General features: G+C 54.4%; 1 long non-coding RNA gene across 1 annotated transcript; it reads right to left on the minus strand.

Annotated features, from left to right (window-relative positions):
* Positions 1 to 2333: 2333 nt before the first annotated feature.
* On the minus strand, positions 2334 to 23940 carry LOC139802724 (uncharacterized). The gene is made up of 3 exons (XR_011728766.1): positions 23443 to 23940; positions 11380 to 11564; positions 2334 to 3350 (listed from the first exon to the last, which is right to left on the minus strand). It is a non-coding gene; the product is annotated as an uncharacterized lncRNA (long non-coding RNA).
* Positions 23941 to 24256: the final 316 nt, after the last annotated feature.

Consider the following 24256-nt stretch of genomic DNA (forward strand, 5'->3'; position numbering starts at 1 on the left):
GCATCCTCAGAAGCTGTCAGAAACGTCCCCTTTTTCCTCAGAGGCATCATCAGAGGGTGCCAGCTCCTTCCTCTGCCTCCTCCTTTAACTGTGTGGGAATTTGCCCGAGGCAGAGCTGAGCTGTGGTTGTTTGAGGAGCACACAAACCCGCTGGCAGAGTCCACCAGGAATCCCCCCAGCAGCTCACAAGGCTCCTGAGCAGCAGAGACGTGAGCCCTTCACATTCAAGCTGCCACCCAGCCTTACAAAACCACCCCAGACTTCCCCCCCTCTCCTTCCAGCCCTGCCAGGTGCCAGGCAGAGGGCATCACTGCTGCTCCCTCCCTCATGGGCTGGTCCAAGCTCCCCTGGGACTCAGCACCTCAAGGAGAAGCCTCAACAAGCAGCTCCTGCCTTTTCCTAACCTCATCTCCAGCTGAGGAGCCCTCTCCACATCTCTTCTTGACGAGTGTTTTGCTCCTGCTCTCCTTCTGTCTGTTTCTCCCAGTTAATCTCCTAGGGCTGCCCCCCACAAATCCCCCAGGCTGTGATTTATGCCCTTCATATACATGTAGATAGTTATCATCCCTTGCCATGGATGCCTGCGAGCCTGGCTGGGCAGATTTAGCTCTTTTAATCTCTCTCCATAAGTCAATCCCTTCAGCAGCTTAATCATTTTTGTTGTTCTCCTCCGAATTCCCAACAAGAAGGTTTGTCTTGCAAGCACCTGATGCTTGGTCATATATTTACCAAAACTTCAGCAGCTTAACATAGAAATAGCACTGCACCCCCACAGCCCAAAGGGTCACTGAGCTCCTGGTGAAGTGCCAAGGAGCTCCATGTGCTGCTGGCTGTGTGCTGGGAGGAGAGCAGGGAGTGGGATGGGATCTGGTGACACTGCAGGATGTGTCCCAAAGGGGATGTGCCCAAGCTCTGCCTAAAAACCTTTTATGGACCAAAAAAAAGCTCCAAGAGTGCAAACAGTGGAGGTGGGAGGTCTGCAGGGAGTGTGGGGAGGCTGGGGAGAGCCACCTGGCTGGGGGACCCATGGGAGAGGAGCAGGGCATCTGGAAAAGGTTGAGGAAGGCTTTGATCCTGGTGGAGGCACTGGGAGGAGGAGGACAGAAGGGTGGGGGGAGTAGCCAGAGAGGGGAGGGAGCACACATGGGCTCTGTCCTTGCTCTGAAACATCAGAAAACTTATTTTAAGGCTCCATGAACAAAATATTCCTGCTGCCCCCAAATTCCCTGGTTAGCAAACACACTCATGCTTGAATTTACAGCCCAGGAGTCCACGGGCCCAGCAGGGAGCTCTGGGCAGTGCAGCTGGAAGGGAAAAAGGGAAAAGAGGACTCTGTTCCCCCATCTCCATGGAGCACAGCAAACCCTGCAGCTGAGGACGTGAGGACAGGGGGACCTGGTCCCTGGCTGTCCCCACAGCTTGATCCAGGAGGTGTCCCAGGGGTGAAAGGGGCCCTGGCAGCACCCCAGATCAGTCTGGGTGAGCAGCCCTGGAGTAGGGCTTCACCCAGGAGCCCCAGCAGCTCCAGGGTTTACATTTTTCAGTAACATCCCCTTCCCTCTTCCTTCCCTGTTCCCTGATATTTATTATTTCCCCTCTTGATGCCTTTTTATTTACAGGATACAAAACCTCTCCCAGCCCCTGAGCTGGGAACAAAGCTGCCCAGCCCACCAGCCTCCCCTGAGCCCAGGGCTCCTCTTGCTTTCTCCTCCCTCCACACAGTGACCAGTTTCATCTCCCTGGGGACATGGGGGGACTCGGGGAGGGTGTCCAAGCCCCCCAGCTGCCCCCCACAGGAGCAGTGTCTGGGATGCACCACGGAGCATCCTCAGCATTGCTCTTCCCAGGGTCTCAGCTCCATGTTCCCCCCTCCATCCCTGGTTTGGAGATGCAGGCAAAGGAATACAAAGCCCTGGCTGGGCTGTCACTGCGAAGCTGGAGGTGATGGGCAGAGAGCTTTAGGATGGAAACTCCCGTGGGGTAAGGTGCACAGAGGTGTCAGAACCTTGTGTCCCACAGCCCCTCAAAGCTGCTCCTCTGCACATGCAGCTCCAGAGCTCCACAAGGATCATTGAAAGGGGGGGATGGAGGTCTGGGGACAAGGACTGGTGTGTCCCCTCACTGCCACCACCACTCCTGGACCTTCTGGCCTCAGCCTGAACTTGGGCCCAGGGATGACAGGATTTGGAGCAGCCCTTGGACATGACCCTGCCAGGGCAACAGCCCATGGAAGCTTCACAACCCCTCTGGCCCATGGAAACTATCACTGCAAACCCTTCCTCCTGTTATGTAGTTCTCTCTCTCTCTCTCTCTCTCTCTTTTTTATTTTTTTTTTTAATGGGGAGGCCTTGGAGGAGAAGGAAAAGGAGGGGGCTGGCACTTCCCCCTCCCCTTCATCTCTCCCAGAGCAGCAAGGGATGCAGCTGGGGAGGCAGCAGGTTCTGGAGCAGTATGGATGGGGTGAGAAAGTCATTACCTGCCTTGGGTTTCACTGTGGGAATGGCTGCACCTTTCCCTGGGAACTGCTTGTGTCTGGGGGACTGGAGAGGGGAGGCAAATGGGTGAAAAAAGGACTGTGAACCAAAAAGGGAAGAAAGAAAAAGAAGGGGGTTTTTTTGGGTGGGTTTTTTTTTTTTTTTTTTCATGTAGACATGTAGAGTCTGAAATAAATTACCTGTCTCCAAACGCAGGGCATTAGGGGGAATAATCGATTGAACACACCACACTCTGGTTTTATGGCTCTCTGAGCCTGACTGGTGCTGGGGAAGTGGGGAAAGAGAGAAGCTGTTACACACAACAGAGGGGACATTCAGGGGGGGATTTTTTGTCTTTTCTTTCTTTCTTTTTTTTTGTTCCTCTTTTGCTTTGTGGAGGTTCTTTTTGTTGTTGTTGTTTGTTTCACTTTATTTCCCCTTGGGGACTTTTCCCTTTGTTCTGCTGGGGGGAAGAGAGCAGGATTGTGTTTCTCCTGCTCCTGACTAAAAGAAATTACATCAACCCCATGTGGTTAAGCATCTCTTCCCTTCTGCACTCCTTTCCCCTCCCTGCCCTCAACTGCTTAGTAATTTAGAGTTTAATAAGGGATTATTATTTCTTCCCCCTCCCCTCATTTGTGATGATGAAGAAATAAAGCTTGGCATGGGGGTGGCAGAGGAAGCAGTGGGAAGCATCCCCTGGCAGAGCACAGAGCTCGCAGTGGTCCTTGTGGAGCATCCTGACCTTCTCACAGCTGGTTCCGAGGGCCTGGATCCTGCATCCCCCATCCCAAGAGCAGCACGGACACCTCCCTGTCCCACAAGATCCCTCCAGGCTCTTGGAAAGTGGCCGGAGCTGGGAGAGCAAGCACGGAGCTGAAACAGAGAGACGTGAGAACAAAGGGGCAGAAATTAACAGACAATTTCCAGAGCCAAAAAATAAGGACGAGAAAAAGAACAAGAAGGGGGCAGCAATCGGGGGAACGTGAGGATTCCTGACAAGCTCCCAGCCCAGTCCTGATATTCACCAGGAGGGTCATTAGCTCTCCCAATGGGATGAGATAGCTGGCTTGTTTGGAAGCCCCTGGGTCATTTCCTGGGGTTTTTTTGCCTCCCTGATGCTGGGAGGAGCTGGGAACAGAGCCTGATCCCCCCAACCCTCTGCAGCTGGAGAGCAGGGTCCTGGGGAAGCACCAGGGGACTCACAGAGATCCAGGAGGATTCCCAGCTGCCATGGAAGTGCTAAAAGTGACCACAAAAAGGCTGAGGGAAGGGCTGCAGCCTCAGGGAGGAGCGGGGCTGGGACCAGGGAGCTGCTGCTGACCATGGCAAACATCAATGGGCACTGAGCAAGCCCTGCCCGGGACAGAGCCCTCCTGCAGCTCTGGCACAGCACCCTCTTTCCCAGTCTGGCACAGCACACTTTTCCCCAGTCTGGCAGAGCACACCTTTCCCCAGTCTGGCACAGCACACCTTTCCCCAGTCTGGCAGAGCACACTTTTCCCCAGTTTGCCCAGTCCAATGGGCCACAAAGCGACCAGATGTCAGGGTTAACCACGTGTCAGGCGACTTCTATCTATCCACCTAACCACGGGATGAGGGACAGACTCCTGCAGCAGCTTCTTAGGATGCCCCAGATCTCAGCAGAAGGACACCAGCACCTTCTGGAGCCCAGCACTCCAGGTCACGTTGCAGAGCAGGAGCCAGGCATGGCAACCAGGGCTGAGTCAGAGGCTCCAGGAGATCCCGTGCCTTGCCCCCAGGTGCTCCACAGGAGACATCATTAACCTCAAGGATCCAGCCAGCTCAATCCCCTGCTTGTGTTATCCATAATTAAAGTTGCACTGAGAAAATAAATCTTGTTCCCTGCTAATATGACAGAGGAGCGTGTTAAATTATGGCTCAGTTTATCAAATGATTGCCCAATGCAGCTACCTTCTTTAATAACTTATGATAAAACATGTCATAAAATGATTTGGGAATTAATACCTCCTGGATGATGCTGTGACAAACTGCTATAATATGTTTCGCTACAGGAAGGTGCGTGTTCTTGTTTTATTTAAAGAAGCTGCAAGTGGGTTTAGCACTCATGTAAATAAGGGGCTGATTGACAGGCCAGGGCTTAGGAGAGCCCGTGGGTGGAAGGAGAGAAACGTCCTTGGAGCTTCCCGGGCGTTCCCTCCGATCCTCCCTGCTCCCACGCCTTCCCCCGATGCCTGCTGGGCACCTGCACCATTCCTGCCCCTTCCTCCCGCCTGCCCTGGACCCTCTCCCCATAAGCTCAGGTGCTGCCAGCCCCCCTGCTCGTGGCTGCAGTCCCCCTGGTCACTGGGAGCAGACGCCCTGGTGCCCACCCCCTCCTCACTTGGAAGTCTTGAGAATCCTGGTCCAAACGGACCCGTCGGGAACCACCAAAGACCCCAAATAGGAACCAGGAGAGAGGAGCAAAGGAAAAAATAAAAAGAAAAAAAACATCCTGCAAAAATACCACCCCGCCAGACCTGCTCTGCAAACTGAGTTCTCAGCAGCAGATGCACGTTTTGCACTCCGTGGGGCTTTCCCCAGAGGGGATCCCATCCCAAGCCCCCTCCTCCTCCCCAAACCCATCACCAGCATCCCCAGGGCTCCCCAGAGCCCCCCCTCACCCCCAGGTGCCCAGCGATGACTTGGTCCCTCCTGGGAGGCAGGAAGAGCAGTGGAAGCCTTGTCCTGTGCCAGGGTCCAGGTGCTCAGCGGGCAGCAAGCTCTCTGGAGCAGCCACTGCACCTCAGGAATATCCTGGGAAAAGAAAGCCAAGATTGGGGTTTTCTCACCTCCCACCAAGCTGGAAGGCTTTAAGAGTCACATTTAACTTCTGGCTCAGATGCCAGCACCATGCAGCCCCCCAGCCCTGAGGTGTTCCCCCCCTTCCTAAGGCAACCCCCCTGTGCTGCCTGAGCTGCAGCTGCCTCCATCCTGCTCCTGCCCGACCAGAGACCCTGCCAGGCATCTGCCAGCCCCCAAACACCTCTGGCTGCATTCCCTGGGGCTGGAAGGGCTCCCAGTGTCCTGCAGGGCTGCTGCTCCCTGGGCTTTGCAGGAGCAGATCCTGCTGTGGAAGCTCAGCCTCTCCAGGACCTGGTGCCCCCCATCCCCAGCCCGTGATTCCCTGACCTCTCCCACCAGCCCAAACTTTGGGAATAGGATGCAGGGAAGCTGCTGGGGCTTGGAAAGCTGTTCCCAACCCTCCCCCCAGGAGCTGCAGCCCCCAGCACTCCCCAGGGCTACCAGAAGCACCCCTATAAAGTCACAAAGCAGTTCTCATAATTGGTCCCTGTTTTCCCACTCTCATAAATGTCCAAAGCATTTGCATTTTAGACTGAAATTCCCCATGTTAATCTCTGCCCAAAGGAGAATGTCAGCAGGGAAAGTCTGAGCAAATTTCCTTCATCCATTTGCAATTTATCTGAAAAAAAAAAAAAAAAAAAAGGGGGGGGGGAGAAAACCAACTCTCTTTTGCTCAAGTAAAAATAGTCTAACCACACTTCTATTAAAAAAAAAAAATCATGGCTAAAGTAAAACAGCAAAAGTTTGTAACTTGAACCAGGGCTGGAACCACAAACTTTATAAGAATGGGGGCTAGGGGGAGAAGAAGAGGGATGCTTTAAAAAGAAATAAATAAAAAATTAGATAAATACCACAAAATAAATACTGCATGTACTCGAGCCCTCAAACAATCAGTGCAGCCCCTGCCCAGTGTCCTGTTTTGTCTTTGGTAGCCATGCAAAGCAGGGTAATCGTGTTCGCTGCCAGCAGGCTGGGCAGGAGCAGCTAAATTTAAGTAAATATTGCAGAATATCCCTAGGAACCCCATCCTGAGCCGATAGGCACAAAGCCTCGTGCTCCCAACCCCACTCACCAAGTTCTGCTCCTCCCTGGCACCAAGCGGGTCCCGCACCCAGGACGGATGCTGGGAGCTCCCCTGCCAAATCCTGGGGGTAAATTTCTTACAAATGGGCCCTGAGAGCAGAGATGTTGCTCGTAACAACACCTCAGTGCAAAAGGGAAAAAAAAAATTGTTGAATAATTAATTAAAATCCCAGGCTGCAGACAGCCCACGGGTGAGGAGCATCCCCAGCACCCCCCCAAGCACAGACTTGCTGAACGGGACCAGGGAGCTGCACTCCCCCCCCCCAGCTGGGGTTTCTCTCGTGCTTGAGGAGCATCTCCCAGGTGTGGTCCTGGCAGGAGATCCCATCCACACACCCAGCCCAGGACCAGCTTCTCCTGCCACTGCTGCTGGTGCTGCCCGTGGCCGTTCTCTGCCAGTTTGCATCAAAAATCAAACACAAATCACTACCTCTGCCCCTGCTCTGCTGGGCTGGATCCACCTCAGCCACCCGTGGAGGTCCCGAGGTGGTGGTCCCAGAGGAGCAGCTTGGCCTGATGGGCTGAGAAGAGGAACAGAGCCCCTGGGCAGAGGTGGGGGGGTGGGGGCTTCTTCCCAGCTGACACCCCCTGGATGCAGGGGGGACAGGGGATGCAGACATCCAGCCAGAGCTTACTGAGATCTGCAAAGTTAGAAACAGAAAATCAGGGGCAGTTTCACTTTGTTTTGGGTTTTGGTTTTTTTTTTTTGGTTGGTTGGTTGGTTGTTTTGTTTTGGGTTTGCTTTTTTACAGCTTCATTTGCCAAAACCCCCTTCTCTTTCCCCTTTGCTTTTTATCTGTGGAGAGTTTTCAGTTTCCATGTACTTGTTTCCTTTTTCCATCCCAGTGCTGGTTCTCACTGCCCAGCCACTCCTGCTCATCTGAGCCATCTGGTGACCCCCCCAGGAGAGGAACCCTGCCCCCTGCCCCCTGCCCCCTGCCCCCCACCATCACCAGCATCTCCCACCCACCCCTGCACATCCCACCCACCCTTCCCTGGGTACCAGGAGGTGATGGATACCTGTGGTTAGGGCTGCTGCAAGATGGTGCAGAGGGGAAGGGAGAGGTCTCCAAACCCCACTGAGACCAAGATTTTCATTCCCCCTCCCAATTCCCTGGTCAGCCCAGACACCCCTTGTGCCCCCCCAACCCCTGGATCCTCCCACCCCTGAGTCACCACTTCCCCTGATCCTGGTGGAAGAGGCACCAGCTCCTCAACCCAGCTAATTTCACAAGAGGACTTTTGAGCATTGCCAAAGGCCATTTAAAACCCGATATGATCCCATAAACTCTGCCTACCTTAACTGGTATTAAAGGGAATTGGCTGGAACCCTGGTGGAACCGAGCTGTGAGGCAGCTCATCCCACTCCTTCCCCATCCCTCCTAAACGGGGGCTTAGGGGGAGAAGAGCCATCAAGGAGCTCAAACCAGGAATAATGGTGTCATGTTGCAGGAGAGAAAATTAAAGTTAAACATTAGGGAAACCCTTGTAACTCTAACTAGAGCTCAGCTGGTGGAACGAGCTGCTCGGGGAGGCTGCTGAACGCTTTCCCCAGAGATGCAGCAGGATAAGGCTAAGCACACATCTGACAAGGATGGTTTACCCGCCTGATGTGGGGGATCAAGTGGAGCAGGTGAGCTGGTGGAGCTTCCTTCCAGCAGTAATAACTCTGTAATCAGCACGGGGCCCCTCTACACAGGAACATCATAAAACATCCCCATTTTTCACAGCCTTTTGCATAGAAATGCCCCCGCAGAGCACAGGAACGAGGCACCAAGAGCTGAGCCACCAGGGAACTCAGGAGGGCTGCAGGAAATATAAAAACTCAGAACAAAGAAAACCCTAACACCCTGTGTCTGGGGAAAGTCCTGGATGATGGGAATGGCCCCAGGAGGATTTTAAACCTCTCTGTCCAGAAGGCTGGGACAGGGGAAGCAGAACCAGCAACCCAGAGCTTGAACCACTGAAGGTTTTCCCATGAAAGCTCTCAGACAACTCCAGTCAGGCCCTCTGCCTTCCCACCTCCTTGTTGAGAAACTGTAAATCCCTCGGGCAGGGGAAGATCTGCTGGAGCCAGAGGGTCTCGGAAGGTCTCAGAAGGTGTCAGAGGATCTCAGAGGGTCTCTACTCCTCCAGCCACAGCCCAGGTCACCCCTCCCTCGAGTGCTCCCTGCTTCCTGTGCCAGCAGGAGCCACTTCCCAGGGCTGGGATGCTCCATCTGCCGGGATGGAGGACATGGGGAAACCCTCTTGTCCCCCCAGGGATGCTGGATCCCCCACAAAGCCACCTGGTGCTGCAACACCCCAAAAAGTCCTTCGGTGAGAGAGGCAGGAAAGAAGAGGTAGAGAAGAGATGCTTCCCAGAAAGTCAAGGGCACACCAGGAGGGGGCCCCAGCTCCCTTCCCCGGGAGGGACCCCCAGTTTCAGCCTGCCCGGAGCAGAGAGGTGAGGGCTGGGATGGGGGAAGAGCCCGGAACCGGTGGGTAATCTCTCAATCAGCCCTAGCTAATTTGTAAGGCATTACTGCAATGTGGACTGTACATGTGTTAGTGTTAAGTCAAGTGGAAGGTATGCTGGAAATGTGATAAAGAAGTGGCTCAAGGAAAGAGGAGGAGCAGGGCAGATAAAGAGAAGGGCCCAGGGCCACCCTGTGCCATGGCTGGAGGTGACAGGGTGATAGGGACCTTGCTCAGGGATGGCTCCCACTCCTTGGCAGCCCCACAAGGGGTCCTGGGACACTGAGGTTTTCCCAAGTTTCTCCTGAAATGTCACCGGTTGGGAAGCGTCAGGGATGCGAGCCAAGCCTGGCACGACCTGGCCAGCAAATAGGGGTAGGGCAGGGGGTTCTCTTTGGGGTATTCCTTCCACCACCGCCTCCCTGGTCCCCAGCACAGCTGGACAAAGCAGTGGCCTGAGCCAGGGCTCTCTGCCAGGGCTCCCCCTCCACCCTGGTCATACAGGAGCCCTCTTCTTGGATTTATCCCAGCACCGAGGCTTTGAAATTCTGGGAGAGAAGGGTTTGCCTGGCCAGCAGATCCCTCCCAGGACTTCAAAGCCTCTTGGATTCATCTCAAAAACAAAATAAGATTTAATTTTCCAGCAGGACAAGGGGAGAAGCCTCCCTGCCAAGGCCCGCGTGGCAGAGCCAGGGAGCGGGGCAGCCCCTGAGCATCACCTCCTCCTACCTCTGCTAAGGGCAGGCACAAGGTGAGGGAATGCCAGACAGATCGGCAGCAGGAACGGGGATTTCTCCTTCATTCCAGCAATTTGATATCTACAGCAGCAGCCCCTGGTCTCAGTAGCTCTGGGCTGGGAGGTGGGTGTGCAGCCCGGGTTCCAGCTGCTCCCGCGCTGGGCTCAGGGGCTGTCATCTTACCACTTGGATTTAATATTGGATGTTTAGTCTGCTTTCTCTGCTTTTCCCTTTAGGATCGGGTCTATTCCAAAGAAGCAGAGCCAAAACAGGCTTAGAGAGGAATCAGGTTCAAAGATAGACACAAATTGATTTCAGACTGGGCAGGCAGCTAATGCCTTCCCACCTCAAAGCGGGGTCCAGCTCCTGGCTGGGGGTGACTGCCCTGGGATGCTCGGGGAGCTGCAGGGACCACTGGGGATGCTTCACCTCCCCATCTGAAGCCTCGTGGCCCCAGGTGGAGCTGGGAAAGGTCTGGCTTGCCTTGTCCTACCTTTGGGATGGAGCAGCACTGGGGAACACCACAGACCACGTGCTCCTGTGGAAGAGCCACCACTGTTGGGGACTTCCCCCCATTTGCAGACACTGTCTTTAAAAGAAAAAAAAAAAAAAAAGCCAACACACAGAAAACCCCAAAACAATCCCAGTATCACTGGCATCTCCTTGGCAAGGTGTGGAGCTGCAGCACAGTGTGGCCTTGCAGTTTGTGAGCTGCAGACAGATGGAAGAATAGTTGGGGTGTTTGTTCTCCATGCTGCTGCCTGGCTGCAGGAGCAGGTCTGGCAGCCGAGCTCTGCCAAGAGAGGCAGCTGCAGGTATTGCACTCAGGAACGAGGTCCGGGGTCTGGACCACAGTGCACCAAAGTCTCAGAGGTTTCTTGGCATGGTGAAAATCACAGGGAGGATCTGGGGAGCTCAGCTTTTGGGAAGAGATGAATCTAAGTGCTTCATGGTTTGATGTATGGCATGGGGAGCAGCACAAGCAGGAGCAAATACGGGGATTTAAAGGGCTCCTGGGTGAGTTTATCTTCTGCCTCCCAGGCTAAACTGTCCCTTGCTGCTGCTGAAATGGGGCACTTTTAAAAATAATGGACAAGAAGAAGGGCAGGGACACAGTGAGGAAGGGATTTGTCCACCACCTGGGCCCTTCCTGCCAGCTGGTGTGGAGGGGACAGCCCAAGGCCACGGGAAAGCAGCTTTGCTCTGCCCAGGACCTGCAGCCCAGAACCCAACCCCATGTGTCTGGATGCATCCCACCCTGGCAAAACCAGACACCAGCCCCTCACAGATCCCCTCAGCCCCCTTCCCCCTGCCTCCTCCCAGCCCAAGGGGAGAGAGAAGCAATCTGATTTTTTTCTCCCCTAACTGAAGGGCAGGGTAACCCTAAGGTGACCCCAGATGCCTGTGCTGACCTCCTCACCCAGGAGCCTCCCAGCAGCCCAGGCCAGACACCCAGGAGCCAGGGGTGGCTGGGGGAGGATTATGACCCCAAATAATCCCATTCCTCCAGCAGGGACCAGGCAGCAGGGATGCCCTCCAGAGGAGATGATGCCCTCCAGAGGACGGGTCCCAGGGACAGCTGAGTGGGCAGTGGGCTCAGTGCTGAGCAGGAGGCTTTGGGGCTGCTCAGTCATCTCCAAACCTCCACCAGCACCAGTATGAAACGCAAAACCCACCCAGGCCCTGGCTCTCAGACAGAGCAGGCAGGGTGAGCATGTGAGTTTTGGTCTCATCCAGGATCTGCCTAGCTTCAGAGGCAGGGAGGAGGGTAGGGGAGCCCCAGGTAAAAACAGATTTCTCACCCAGTCTCTGGACGTGTAAATGATGGATGCTCCAGGAGGTGATGCCCAAAGCAAGGCAGGAGGGAGGGGGGCACAGCCTCTGGGGGGTGGCTCCTCACCCTCCTTTAGATCCACTGAAGTCTCAGCTGCTTGTCCCAGTGTTCCTTGTAAGTCAGGCTCAGGAACTGATCCAGCTGGAAATCATCCTGGTGGGGAAAAAAAAAAAAAAAAAAAAAATAGAAAGAGTATTTGATAAGATCAAGTGCTTGAACCAGCTCAGAGCTCATCTGCTGCCTGCTGCAGGGAAGCAGAGGGGCTGGGGAGGAGGAAGAAGTGGGACCAAAGTTTCCAGCAAGCTGCACATCTCAGATGGAGCCCAGATCTGTGCCCTCCAGGCTGGGTTTGGGTCCAGCTCTGGGCAGTGCTCTGCAGCCCTTGCTGGGGCTGGAGGTGACGTGGGGAACCTCAGCTCTTGGGTCAGCACCTTCACACCCATCCCCAGGAGGATGCAGAGAAGGCAACGGAGGGCTGGGATTTGTTGTTAATATCAAACAGATGGACAAAGAGCAGCATCGCAGGACAATCCAAAACTACAGCAAGGATAAAGGGTGCAAAGAGCCCTAACGAGGCTTCAAAAAAACAAAAAAAACCTGGTTTAAAATAAAAACTAAACTAGGAAGCAACAGCATGAATCATGGCACACTGCAAACAGGGATGGGATATATTTAATTTCCAGTTTATGAAGCCAGTTTTATTTATTTATGATTATGCTCCCGTGCTTAGCTTATGTTCAAAGTACTGACTCATTTCTGAAGCAGCTACAAGTCATAGTTGGAATAGCACATTTCCTCCACGAGGAAATGAGTAAAACCAGTAGTCCTTCTGGTCCCATCCTCTGAGCACCAGAGGAGGAAGGTTTGATGTTTGCATCCCCTGCCACCAAGGCCCCCCCAGCCCTCCCTGCAGAGACCACCCAGCCTCCAGGGTAGGAAACTTCTGCACTATGAAAACTAACAACTTAATGCAGAAAAAACTAGGTCTCTGTCACAAATACGATTACCCCTCACTCTGTGCCAGGCTTTTTCCCCCTCCTCTCAAAGCCAGCAGCACCATCACTGCCCAGCATCCCCCCTGGTGACGTCCCAGGGAAGGGCAGGGGGCTCAGAACATCTCAGGGATGCTGCAGGGGAGCTGCCAGCCCAGCCCTGGGGACCTGGTGGCCCAGAGCCCCTCACCAGTAGCCCTGGGGTGAGGGGAGCCCAGGGAGGGCTCTGGGGGCAGCACACTCAGGAGGCTATTTCAGGCTGATTATCTCAGCTCTGCTTCTGGCTTCCTGATAATTCCCTGAATTAGCCCAGCAGCTTCGTTCTCGAGTGGTTTTGTCAGAGATCTTGGACAACACCGTGGGGAAGGGGGTGGGGTGGGATGGGATGGGATGGGATGGGATGAGGGGAAGTGATGAGCATCACTGCTTGTGTTTACAAGTTCCCAGGCAAGAACTACAAGGATAATTAATTTCTCATTAAGGAAGAAGGTGAAAGATAAACCAGCACAAACCCAGAGCTTTGGAGGATGCTGCTGAGCCCAGAGATACATGAGCACATCTTTCCCTGCCATCCCTGAGGATGGAGCCCCTTTCCCAGAGCAAACACCTTGGCTGGGGGGTTTCCCAGGGAGCTCCTCTCCATCACCTGCCTGCAGGGCCGGGGGGCAGAACAACTCTTTGCCAAGGGTGGTTTTTAGGGTTGTTTTTTTTTTTTCCTTTCTGTTCCAAATGCTCCATAAAGGAGGGAGGGCTGCCCAGCTCCTCTGCTGGGGCTGGGGCTGACACAAGCTCTCCAGTGAGGCAGCTTCCTCCTAGATGGCATTTGTCTCATGCCAGAGATTTGAAGTGCTGTGAAAATTGGCCCCATTTTGCTGCGTTGGACAGAGCGTGCGTTTTACAAGACGCCCTCTCTGGAGCACAGTAACCAAGCAAACAGCACATTTTTTATCACCCGAATAACGAGTGAGAGGATGACAGATAAGTGGCTCTTACAGACACTTCTGGGGACACCAGTGGAGAAAGCAAGTGACAGGGACAGGGCCCGGAGGAGCAGTCGGTGGCCGAGATTCCTGGGGACCCTGGGGGTGGTCACAGAGGAGATGCTGGGGAGGAAAATCCACCTGGGGGGCTGCAGGGCCAGGATGGAGCAGCCAGGACCGAGCAGAAGGGGGGAGCAGAGGCCCCAGAGCTGAGCAGAGCAGATGCAGAACCCATGAAACAATTCCTGCTCCCCTATTCACAGCAGGGCTGGTTGGGTCCCCGTCCCCCCCTCCCTCTTCCCAGCTTGGAATTCAGTTAGCTGCAGTTTGCATGCAGAAAGTGCCTGAATTGGCTGGAGTTTGGAGTGGCCCAGCCCTTCCCTGCTCCCCCAGGGTGCTTGGGGAAATCACACAGTTCATTTGTCCTGCCTGCAGAACGCCTTTCCCTGCCCATTCTTCATCTCTCAGGTACTTAATCACCGTGTTTCCTATTCACATGTCTGGTCATTTCGCTTGTATCAGGGCTCCTTAACTAGGAAATATCAAGATGTTTTCACCCTAGAAAGCTGAGCAGTGTATAATTAGCCACCCAGGTAATAAATTACCTGTGCTGGCGACAGCCCACTGGGGAAACCTTTATTCTCCATCTCATCCTATTATGCTGAGCCAATTTAGCACATCTGTAGTTGTTTTAAAATAGTAATTTAGATGGAATCATAGCAGAAGGAAGCTTATTAACAACTTAGCTGCCAAGAGAAAGATGGAAGGGACAGAGGCTGCCATGGAGGGAGAGGTTTGTTCCTGGCTGGAGGACAACCCTTCCCTGGAAGACAAATCTTGCCGGTGCCTCCAGCCCCTTTGCTGGGAGTGCAGGAAGGACAAAGCTTCACATTCCCCTCCAGCCTGCCCTGGAGCCCCCAGAAAAGAGCTCCCAGAGCTGGGGAACCAGAGGGTGAACACAGGACAGCAGGGACATTCAGCTGGGCAGAGCCATCCCCTGGGGCTCTTGGTGCCTCTGCTCCTCTGGGAACCCTCCAAGCCTGGCACAGTGAGAGCTGGGGTGGGCAGCCCAGACCCCAGACCCCAGCCCACCAGACCTACAACTGCAGAACACCAAGAGAAGCTGCTGGGAAGAAACAGCAGCTCCCATGGAGCAGCCTCAGACAGCCCAGGGCATACTGGGCATACTGGGGACCAGTCCTGCTGAGAGCTCCATCCATCCATCCATCCATCCATCCATCCATCCATCCATCCATCCATCCATCCCATCCCTTGGCTCCTGGTCCCAGCACTGATGCCAAGTGCAAACCAAGGGGTAGATGAACCCTTCCTTTCTCCACACCAGCTTTACACCTCTTTCCTCCTCATTCTCTCCACTCTCTGCCACCCAAGCCCTGGGTCAGACACTCTCCATCTCCATTGGGGGGGGTCAGATCTGTGCAGGAACAAATCTGTGCTGCTGGGAGACTTCCCCAGCCCCCCTTCAGTTGGAAATTCATCCCCTCCCCATGCTGCCCTGGGGCATTTTTAGCCTAGAAGAGAGACAGAAGAGCCCTCAGCTCTGCTTTGAGCCCCAAGCAGATGTTCATGGGGACATCAGCATCCTCACACACCTCTCCCAGGTGACCCAGTTGGGCTCCGAGACCCTTCCACAGCTCAGCCCAGCCTCAGACCTCAGCTCTCGTCCTCCTGAGGACCTCTTGTCCTCCTGATCCACAAAGCTCAAGGTCTGGTCAAGGCAGCTGAACATGAGAACACAGCTCTGGCAGCAGGAGCACTGCCTGTCCCCACACCAGCCCCTCCAGGGGCACTGGAAAATCTGCCCAAATTCCCACTCCTGCCCTCCTGCCCCAGCCAGGCTTCCCAGGAGAGCTCAGCCCCCCTTCCCATGGCCCTTCTCCAACAGGACAGTAAATCCCAGCCCAACTCCTTGCACCAAGGACACAAACCCACATGAAAGAGATTACTTTTCCAATTTCCTTCCTCATCTGGCAGCCCGGGGAGCACATCCACTCTGAATAAAGCATCCTGGCATTTCCCCTGCCATCACCTCCCCACCCCTGGCAGCTCCAGCTCCCTGCTCAGCCAGGCAGCAGGACCTGGCCCCGGCCCCTCCAAACAAACAGCCTGTCAGGCACAGCATCCTCCAAGGCCACATCTTGTTGCTTTTTAATTTAAAACCCGGCCTTAGCATCTTTTAAAGTAAACAAGGAATAAAAAGGATTTGCAAAATACTCCACTGCAGCCCTCTCCAGGGCACTGGCACTGCCTGGACACTGCTGCAGATCCTTTCCAGGGAGTGGGATCAGCCCCAGGTGGTGTGTGGGGCAGGGGCTGCTTGCTGGGAGAGCTCTGAGCCTGGGAGGGCAAACAGCAGATTTGCCTAAAAAAGGCAGAGCAAAGCACAGCAGAGGAAGCTGTTCCCTGCAGTTTTATTTTTCCTTTCTTATTTACACAGGGTTTTGGGTTTTTTTGAGCTCAGCTCTCATATTTTTGCCCTTTGCAAATGGAAAAGAAGAACAGAGCATACCAAAGCCCTGACCCTGAATAACTGTGTGCAACATCCCTCAGTATCACCTCCCCGAGCCCATATCCACCTAATCAGCTCCTGGAAAACCAGCTCACATACAAACACCGACTCTTTTAGGCTCCAAAGAGGAATTTTCCTGCCCTGAGAGGCCAGCAATGCCCCCCATTTAGTTGGGGTACCTGGGCTGTGGAGCTGAGGAGCAGCCCCCAGATGTTCAGCTCCATCCCAGAGGAGCCCACAGTACCTCCTGGCTCTGTCACCCTCTCCTGGGCCAGAGGGCTCATCCCAGCACCCTGTGGTCACATCACCACGTTCTGGAGCTGCTCGATGTCTCCTTTACCTTATGCTTGCTTTGAACACATCACTGACCCCACTTTTTCCTCACTGTCTTTGATGACCTGGGGACATCCCAAGCACGACCTCGAACAGAGCTCCCAGGAGGATCCCATCCCATCCCATCCCATCCCATCTCTCCCATCTATGAAACCATAGCAAACCTCATCTGTTTTTTCAGGAGTCTGGCTCTGATAAATCCTTTCCCTGTAGCCACAGGTCACTGCAGGATGGGGAGTGGGGGAATGGCTGTGGGTTCAATCAACATGAAAAGAGGGGTGGGGAAGAAAAGAAGAATCTGCTTGCCTCAGACATTCGTTAGCAAATCAAATTACTCCCCACTTCATCCACATTATTTAGGCTTAATTGTGTTGCTGGGGCTGTAATACGGTGAAAATGCAATTATTGGCAGAGAGACTGCAAGGATGGCATCTCTGGGGGAGCAGGGAGCAGGGTGCTGGGCTGGCAGTGCTGCAGACAGAGCCTGGCATCCTGCTGGGGCTCCCATCCCACATGAGGCCGGGGGATGAAGGCTCTCTCCCTCCTCACCAGCTCTCATCTGACATTCCCAAGCTGCCACACGGCCACGGGTGGCCTGAAGGCTGCAGAGGACCCAGGGAAGGTTTTGTTTTACCCACTGGAGGCTCTCCCAAACACCTCACCTCAAACACCCTGCCCTTCAACAGCCTGCTGAGGACCAGGGAACATGCCCATCCCTCTTCCACCTGCAGGTATTGCTCTCACCATTGATTTTACCCTCCCAAGGCCCATCACACAACTCTTTCCCACGGGGAGCAGCCGTCCTTACTCACTGCTGCTCAGGTGCTGCCTGCCAGCCCAGGGCTGGTCCCTGCTGCCCTGCTCCCTCCCAGGGAATTCCAGGACATCCCAACACACCAAGGACCTGCCAAGGAGCCACAAGGGTGCAGAGCAGGAAAGAGTTTTGGCCCTGGGACCTCCCCAGCACGACGCTTGTGACACCACCTGCCAGACTCTGAGGAAGTCAGAGGAGGGCTTCCTCTTCAGAAGTTTAAAGACAAAACTCAGAATAATTAAAATCCCTTCTGCAACACCATTAAATATAAATACAAATGGTGTTAATATCTCTGGTTACTACGACAGCATTCCCAAGCACCCTCTAATTGTCTAATTAAATCACTAAGGGCTCAGGTTAGCGACAACCTAATCCTTAATGGTGCCTTGCTTGTACATTTATGTAAGGTACTGTACGAGAGGGTTGTTTATCTAATTAATCCCCAAGGTCAGATGCAGAGCTGGTGTGCAAGGTAATGTAATTTAGGTCCCTTGCATTTTGTCAGGCTGGCTCAGACCTACTTACTCCCAGTTTGCTGTAGGAAGGAGGTGAAGTGATGCAGGAGGCTGCCTGGGAGCACGTGGGGGGAGATCTCATCTTCTCTGCCTCTCTCTTCTCCTCTCTGCCCTCCTCTCCTCCAGGGGTTCCTCTCCCCAGGCTGCTGCTGGGCTGCAATGGGCTGGTCCCAGCGTGGGGTCTGCAAGAGAAGGGGTGAGCAGCACTGGGCTGATGTCCCAGAGCCAAAGGAAGGGATGAGGAGCCCCCCCAGAGCCACCTCAGGAACCTGTCACCTGCTGCCACACCACATGGACAGAACCTGCCATGCTGCAAGCTCCTGGGAGACCCAGACCACACAGGAGCAGGGGAACCTCTGAGCTCAGCCCCTGCCTGGCTGTGCAGCACAGCAGCTCCTGCTGCTCCCCCTCCCAAACACCCCCTCACCAGATGAAGGGAGGCTCTACCACCACTCATCACAAATGCCAAAAAAGAGGCAACTTTCCTGTTATTTTCCTCCCTTTGAAATCATGATTTCCACCCCCCTTCTGATGCTGGATCAGACACTGTTGATGGCTTTGGATAGGAACCCTTTGGTCTGGATTCCCGGGCAGGCAGTCAAGCTGTCAGAGATGCTCTGTGTGCAGCAAGTGGCTGGTGCTCCATTGTCCACAAACCAGGAGCAGATGTGAGCATCCTGCCAGGCAGGGGCTCCCTCCCCAGCCCTCTGCAGCCACTGCCATCAAAGAGCAGCCCAGCTCCCAGGGACCTGGCCACGGCTTCCCCCCCATCCTCCTCCCCGCCCCATTTCTCACAATGAAATATGCAAAATGCAAAGAACAATAGGCACGTTTATGAATAAAGATGTGCAGCTGGGCAAATAATAACCCCTTCCCAATCGGTGCCAGCTTTGACCCAACCAAATCATCCCCAAACTGGGCTGGCAGCCCTGCTGGAAAGCCCAGCCCAGGAGAGGGGAAGGGAAGCTCCTTCCCCCCAACACCCCACTCCCCCGGCAGGGCAGGGATCCCTCTGAGAAAAAGGGCAGGATTTCCATCACCTGAGCATAGCACCAAATAATTCAACACCATCCTAATCCTGGCTGTTCCCAGGGAGCAGCTAGAACAGACTGGAGCTAGGACAGAGCCAACAGAACCGGCTCCATCCACACGCGGCATCGCAGGAGGAGCTGGAGCTGGCCAGGAGTTGACAAAGGAGCCCTGCCCGATGCTCTGGCCTCCTCCATCCTGAGAAGCACCTCCTGCTCCCAGGAGCCCTGCCAGGAGACCTTTAAGACAACTCATTCCAAGGTCTGGCCCTCTCCAGCGTGAGTCACCGGCTCCAAACTTGGCGTGATATAAATGGAGCTCAGCCCCTGCTTTCAAGAGCCGCCGTGCCAGGGCTGTGTCTTCATTTCCACGGTCAGGGGTGTATAATTCCCTCTTACATTCCTGGCTTTTCTGCTTTCTTTTCATTTGCACCATTGTAAATGAGTACTCGCTCTGCTGAAAGCCGGAGCAATGTAAACACTGGGTGTGCAAGGGGAGGGCTGGAGGGCTGGCCCCTCACCCAGCCTTCCCCTGCTGTCCTCTACTGGGGTGCATAAAGCACATTTCCCCTCCTGGCTGCTGCCTTCCCAACAGCACCACGTTTACAGCCGGGCCATAAACCAGGACAAGGTGGCACGGATACTCCACAGAAACCACCCTCAGAGACAAAGGGACAGCAGAAGGGGAGGGGGGGGGAAGGTTTTGCTCGGCCCCTGCAGGGCTGCGCCCACTCTGGATGCCCGTGCCCAGCACCAGCCCCGTCCCACGCCTGCCTGGAATGACACAGGCACTGAAGTCACTCACGGACAGAAATACACAGGCCCTGACTCACACTCCTGTGAAATTTCACTTGCAGCTGGTCCCACGTTCGTGCAGTTCCACAGGCTGGGAGTGGAGACCCAGCAGAGCTCTCCAGGCCACGTACCCCTCCTCCTGCCCTCCCAGCTTCCAGCGGCCCCTCTGGGAAACGGGGTGCGGGATCGCTCCCGTACCTCCCAAACTGCCACCAGGAGCTCATTGCCAGCCCCTGGGCCACGGCCACAACTCTCCCAGGAGCACTAGAAAGTGCCAGAACCTCAGGCACCCCCCGTGCTCCAGCCGGCGCATCACTAATTCCTGCTGTCTCCTCCAGAGCTTCCCTGACAAACAGTTTCGGTGACCCAGGAATGTTATCTTAGTAAATCAAAAACGTAAACATTTAGGTTCAGGACTGTGCTGAATGGATTTGAAAATGAGTTATGGTAAGAACCCGGCAAGGAGTCTGAGTTTGGCTTGGCAGTTGCCTCCTTTGCCTGGAACCTGCTTTTCAAGATTAAATACGATACTCTGCAATACATCCAAAATGTCAATTACTCCGAGTCTCTCAGGTTTGCAATTACAGAATGCAAGTCATGTTCAGCATTTTATGAAACTGCTTTTTTTGGCATGGGCCATCTTTCGCTTATTGTAAAAAAAATAACTCTCGAATCAAAGCATTAAATCAAGGCACAGGGGCTAGGAAGGGACACGGGGCCGAGCCTGGAAACTCTTCCAGCACCGTAACTGGAAGGGAGCTGAGCACTCCAGTTCCTGGCTGGGGGAATGAGAGCATCAAGTGGCAAATCAGGGGGAAAGAATGTGGAACCGTCTCGGCTGAGGAACGCCTAATCCCACCAGCACGGACTTAAATCCCACAATCAGCTTGTCGGAGCCCCCACGGGCAGGGGGGACCCAGCCTGCAGAAAACCTCTCCCCTCCCAGCCCAGCAGCTCGGTCACAGCTCTGGGCTCAGCAGCAGCTGCAGACAATTCCTTTCAGGCTTTTCCAAGCTTTAGGTCTCTGCTGCCAAAGGCTCTCTGACCCCTTTCTTCCTCCCCATCTGTGGGGTGGGGAAGGGAATTTGGGAACACAGCCCCGGCCTCGTCCTCACCTCCCTGAGCCGGGGCAAGACCCGGGTGAGCAAGTGACGATGTGCTGGAGCAAGGAACACTTCCCACAGAGGTGCTTCCTGCAGACACCACCTGAGCTGGGAGGAAAAGGCAAATCCCCTGGCAAAGGTGTGATTAGAAGGGATGCAGTTGTCTCTGCTTTGCTGGGAATCACCTTCTTCCTATTGTCCTTGTACTTGCCACTTCCCAGCCTTTCAAGTCCGGTCAGTTCCTCCCAGGTCAGGGGAAAGGCTCAGTGCTGGATCTTTTAAGGAAGCTTTAATTTGTGTCCCTGCTGAACGAAGAGCCAGCAGACCTGGTAGGACCTGTGCTTCAGGAGTCACCCGGGCCAGACACGCTGCAGACCTCATCCCGGTGTTAATGAGCAGGGATGCTGAACCCACCCCCTCCAGCCAGACCGGATTCCTGCCTGGGCAGGAGGTTTCTCTCTGCTCCAGTTTCACTCCTGCTGATGTTCCTCTGTCTCAGCCACTCACACCACGTTGCCATGGGAGGTTCAGCCAGGGAGGAGCTCCATGCAGGAGCTGGGTGCAGCTGTCCCAAGCTCTGGATGAGGATTTTTCCCTCTGTACACACATTTATTTCTTCCCAACGAGGAGCTTCAGCATGAGGTAGCTGCAAGAACCCAGGTTTGATGGTTCCAGACCAGATTTCCTTCCTGAAAGCCCATCAGCAGCATCACTCTTCTCCACGTTCCAGCCTTGCAGGGAGCAGTAAATCCAGGGGTGCCCTTGTGCAGGGCAGAGATGCTGTCAGATCCCAGCTGGCCCCCAGCTCCCAGACCTCCTGACTTTCCAACAGCACCAGGTTTATTTGCTGGAAGATAAAGGAAAAGCATCTGGCAGAAGCACAGGGAGGCAGGAACCAGGAGCTGAGGGAGGACTTGAGCTGGCCAAGGAGCCAGGACAATCCCTGCAGTCAGAGCTGGGAGCATCATTTCATTCCTCCAGCCCCTGCCCCTGGGCTGGGCCCCTTTTGGATGCTCTTCCCGGGATGCAGGTGCAGGGTGTTAAGAGATCATTTCCTGATCACACTGCAGCTTGGGGGATGGATTTACCACTGGGCTAAGTTCACCCTCCTTTGCTCTCAATTTTTTTCCCCCCCCCTCTCCTACTCCTTTATTCCCCACAAGCACCTAAAGACCTGGCAGAGCTGCTCCAGCACTGAAGAGCAAGCTCCAGTTTGATGGAGAAAACCCCAGCTGGTGTCCCCAAAGGCCTGGTGCTCATCAAGGGAAGAGACAAATGGCTCCACCAGGGGCCTTTGCAATGGATAAGGAACTGAGGCAATATTAGAAAATGCAAAAGGCAGAGCGAGCTCAAGGAGGGAAACACAAGCTGAAAACCAGGCAATAAGTCTCCCTCAGCTGAAAAGAGCTTTAATTGCCAATCGCACAGAGGTGATCACTAAAACCAGCCTGAAGTGGTAAGTTCATTTGAAACACATGCAGCCACTGCTGGAGCTGCCAAGGGAAGTGCAATTAAGCCCAGGAGCTGGGGCAGGCAGTACACATGGCCCCACACAACCAAGGCTCAGAATAAAACCCTCCTTAATTGCTCAAGTTGAGGGAGAGGGAGAAGGAGAGATTTACCCTCTGCTATGTTTTGTTTTTTTTTTGCTTTGGATCAGCCTGAATCTTTCAGACAATAGGCCACTCTGACTCAAGTGAATAACTTGGCTCAAGAATCAGCAGATCCTTCACCTTCCTCTCCTTGCATCTCACTTCTTGCACTGCCTGAAAGGGGAAAGCATCCCTCATTCCAAAGGGGAGATTTGCAAGAGGGGGGAAGAAAAAAAAATAAAATCAACCTCTCAGATGGACAAAGTCAGTGCAGTCACACACCCTGTGACCTCTGATTTCACTGTCCCCTTGTGCCTTCAGTTCTCCTGTTGGGGACATTTTCATTTCTAATTAGCCAGACACTGAGTGCTGAGGCCTGGGCACTCATCTGCAATAACATCTCTGCCCTGCCAGAGCACTGTGGTTTAATAACCAACATCTAATGGAAAAAAAAAAATGGATAGTACAATAAAACCAGATAATATCTTTTACATCACACCGTAATTGAGAGGGTAGGTTAAAAAAACTAAGATGGGATGCCATAGAAAGAGCAGCACACTTATTGTACAGCTCACCTGAGAGCTGGCTGTGTGTGCCCAAGCAGAGAGGGGTCACCTCCAGTTCCCCCTCTTGCTGGGGAAGCCAAGTCCCAGGGTGGTCCCTGGGCACTGGGGATGTTGGGCTGTGTCAGTACAGCCAAGAATGCTCCTGGCAGACCCTCCTGGCTCCCAGGGCCCTGCCAGAGTGGGATGGGACCATGCCAGGGGGGGTCTGTGCTGCAGTTACTGTCTGGAAATGTTGTTACCTTCTGCAGAGCTCAGCCCACCCTTATCAGCAGGTTGGGGACCAAGTGGCAAAGCCCCTGAGGAACCCCAAACCTGCAGTCAGACACAACCTGGTCTGGCTGCAAGGCCCTGGGGTCTGCAGGCAGCCAAGGGGAGGATTTTCCTCCCAGGCTGTCCTGCTTTTCCTTCAGGAGTTGTGCTGATAAGGGTGACAGTGACAAGAGCCTCTGGGTGCTGTGGTGGGTGGGTGGGTGATGGGCAGCCACACCAGGGCCACCCACCCAATGTCTTGTCTGGGGACACCAGGCAGGGACACCAAGAGCCTGCACTGAGGTCACCTCCCAAGCAGCCTTTGCTCCTTGGTCTCGGAGCCCTTACAAGCCCAGCCAGCAGCAAGCAGTGACAATTTGGAGCCCCATGTCCCTGCAAGGCAGGACTGGAGCCCGGTGCAGATGGGCCTGGCAGGCTGCACAGCCCCTCTCCAAGGACCAGCAGATGGAGAGGACTCAGCAGCAAGCTGCTGGCTCCTTCCCACGCACACCAGAGAATGGTACTGGCACTCACCGAGCCTGGTCCTGAGCAAACAGGTACAGCCAAGCCCTCCCAGACTTGCACAGCCTCATGGCAAAGGATCAAGTGTCCTGGGTGCTGCTCTCTACTGCAAAAAGGATGCAAACGTTGTCCTCAAAAGCAAGTCCTGCCATCCCCAGCCCCAGGCAGGGATGGAGGGCAGCCACCCAGCTGGGGACAGTCACAGCAGGAAGAGCTCTTGTCAGGAAACTCCTTGAACTCCAAGTCCTTAACTTCCAAACCTGTTTTTCCCCCAGCCCCGTGACAGAGGTTCCTGCACAGGGCAGCAGCAGTGCCTTCTCCTCCTGTGAGCAAAGCCTCGGGGACGCAGCGAGATGCTGGGGACAACTTTTTTCCCCCCTCTTTGGTAGCTGTTCCGACAGCACAATTCCACTCTGCAACCAGAAATAACTCAGTTCCCCCCCGTTGCTCTGCACCCCCAGAAAAGCTGCTCCCGCAAAGCTCCAGCCAGGGCTGAGGCAGCAGAGTCCCCGCTCGTCCTTCCAGAGTCATTGCCATGAGCTGTTGAACAGCAGCCAGAACTGCTCCAAGAGATGCCCAGAGCCTGTCACTTGCAGCATGTGCTCTTTCTCATTCACTCCCCGAGAGAGATAACCGTGGCTGGAGTGGGAAAGCTTCCCCAGGAGGGCTCTGGGCTTGTTTGCTGTGTACACGCTGCTGCGTGTTTACACTGGGCTGGAGAGGGTGCATTAGAGAGGGGATATTGCCTGCTCTGGAAGCGTGTAATTGCTAAAAAAGATATTGATACACTGAGAGGAGTTTAAGGGGTGGCTGTAATGATCTAGAG

The sequence above is a fragment of the Heliangelus exortis genome, chromosome 14 (genome assembly GCF_036169615.1).
Source record: "Heliangelus exortis chromosome 14, bHelExo1.hap1, whole genome shotgun sequence".
In the NCBI taxonomy this organism is placed as follows: domain Eukaryota; kingdom Metazoa; phylum Chordata; class Aves; order Apodiformes; family Trochilidae; genus Heliangelus; species Heliangelus exortis.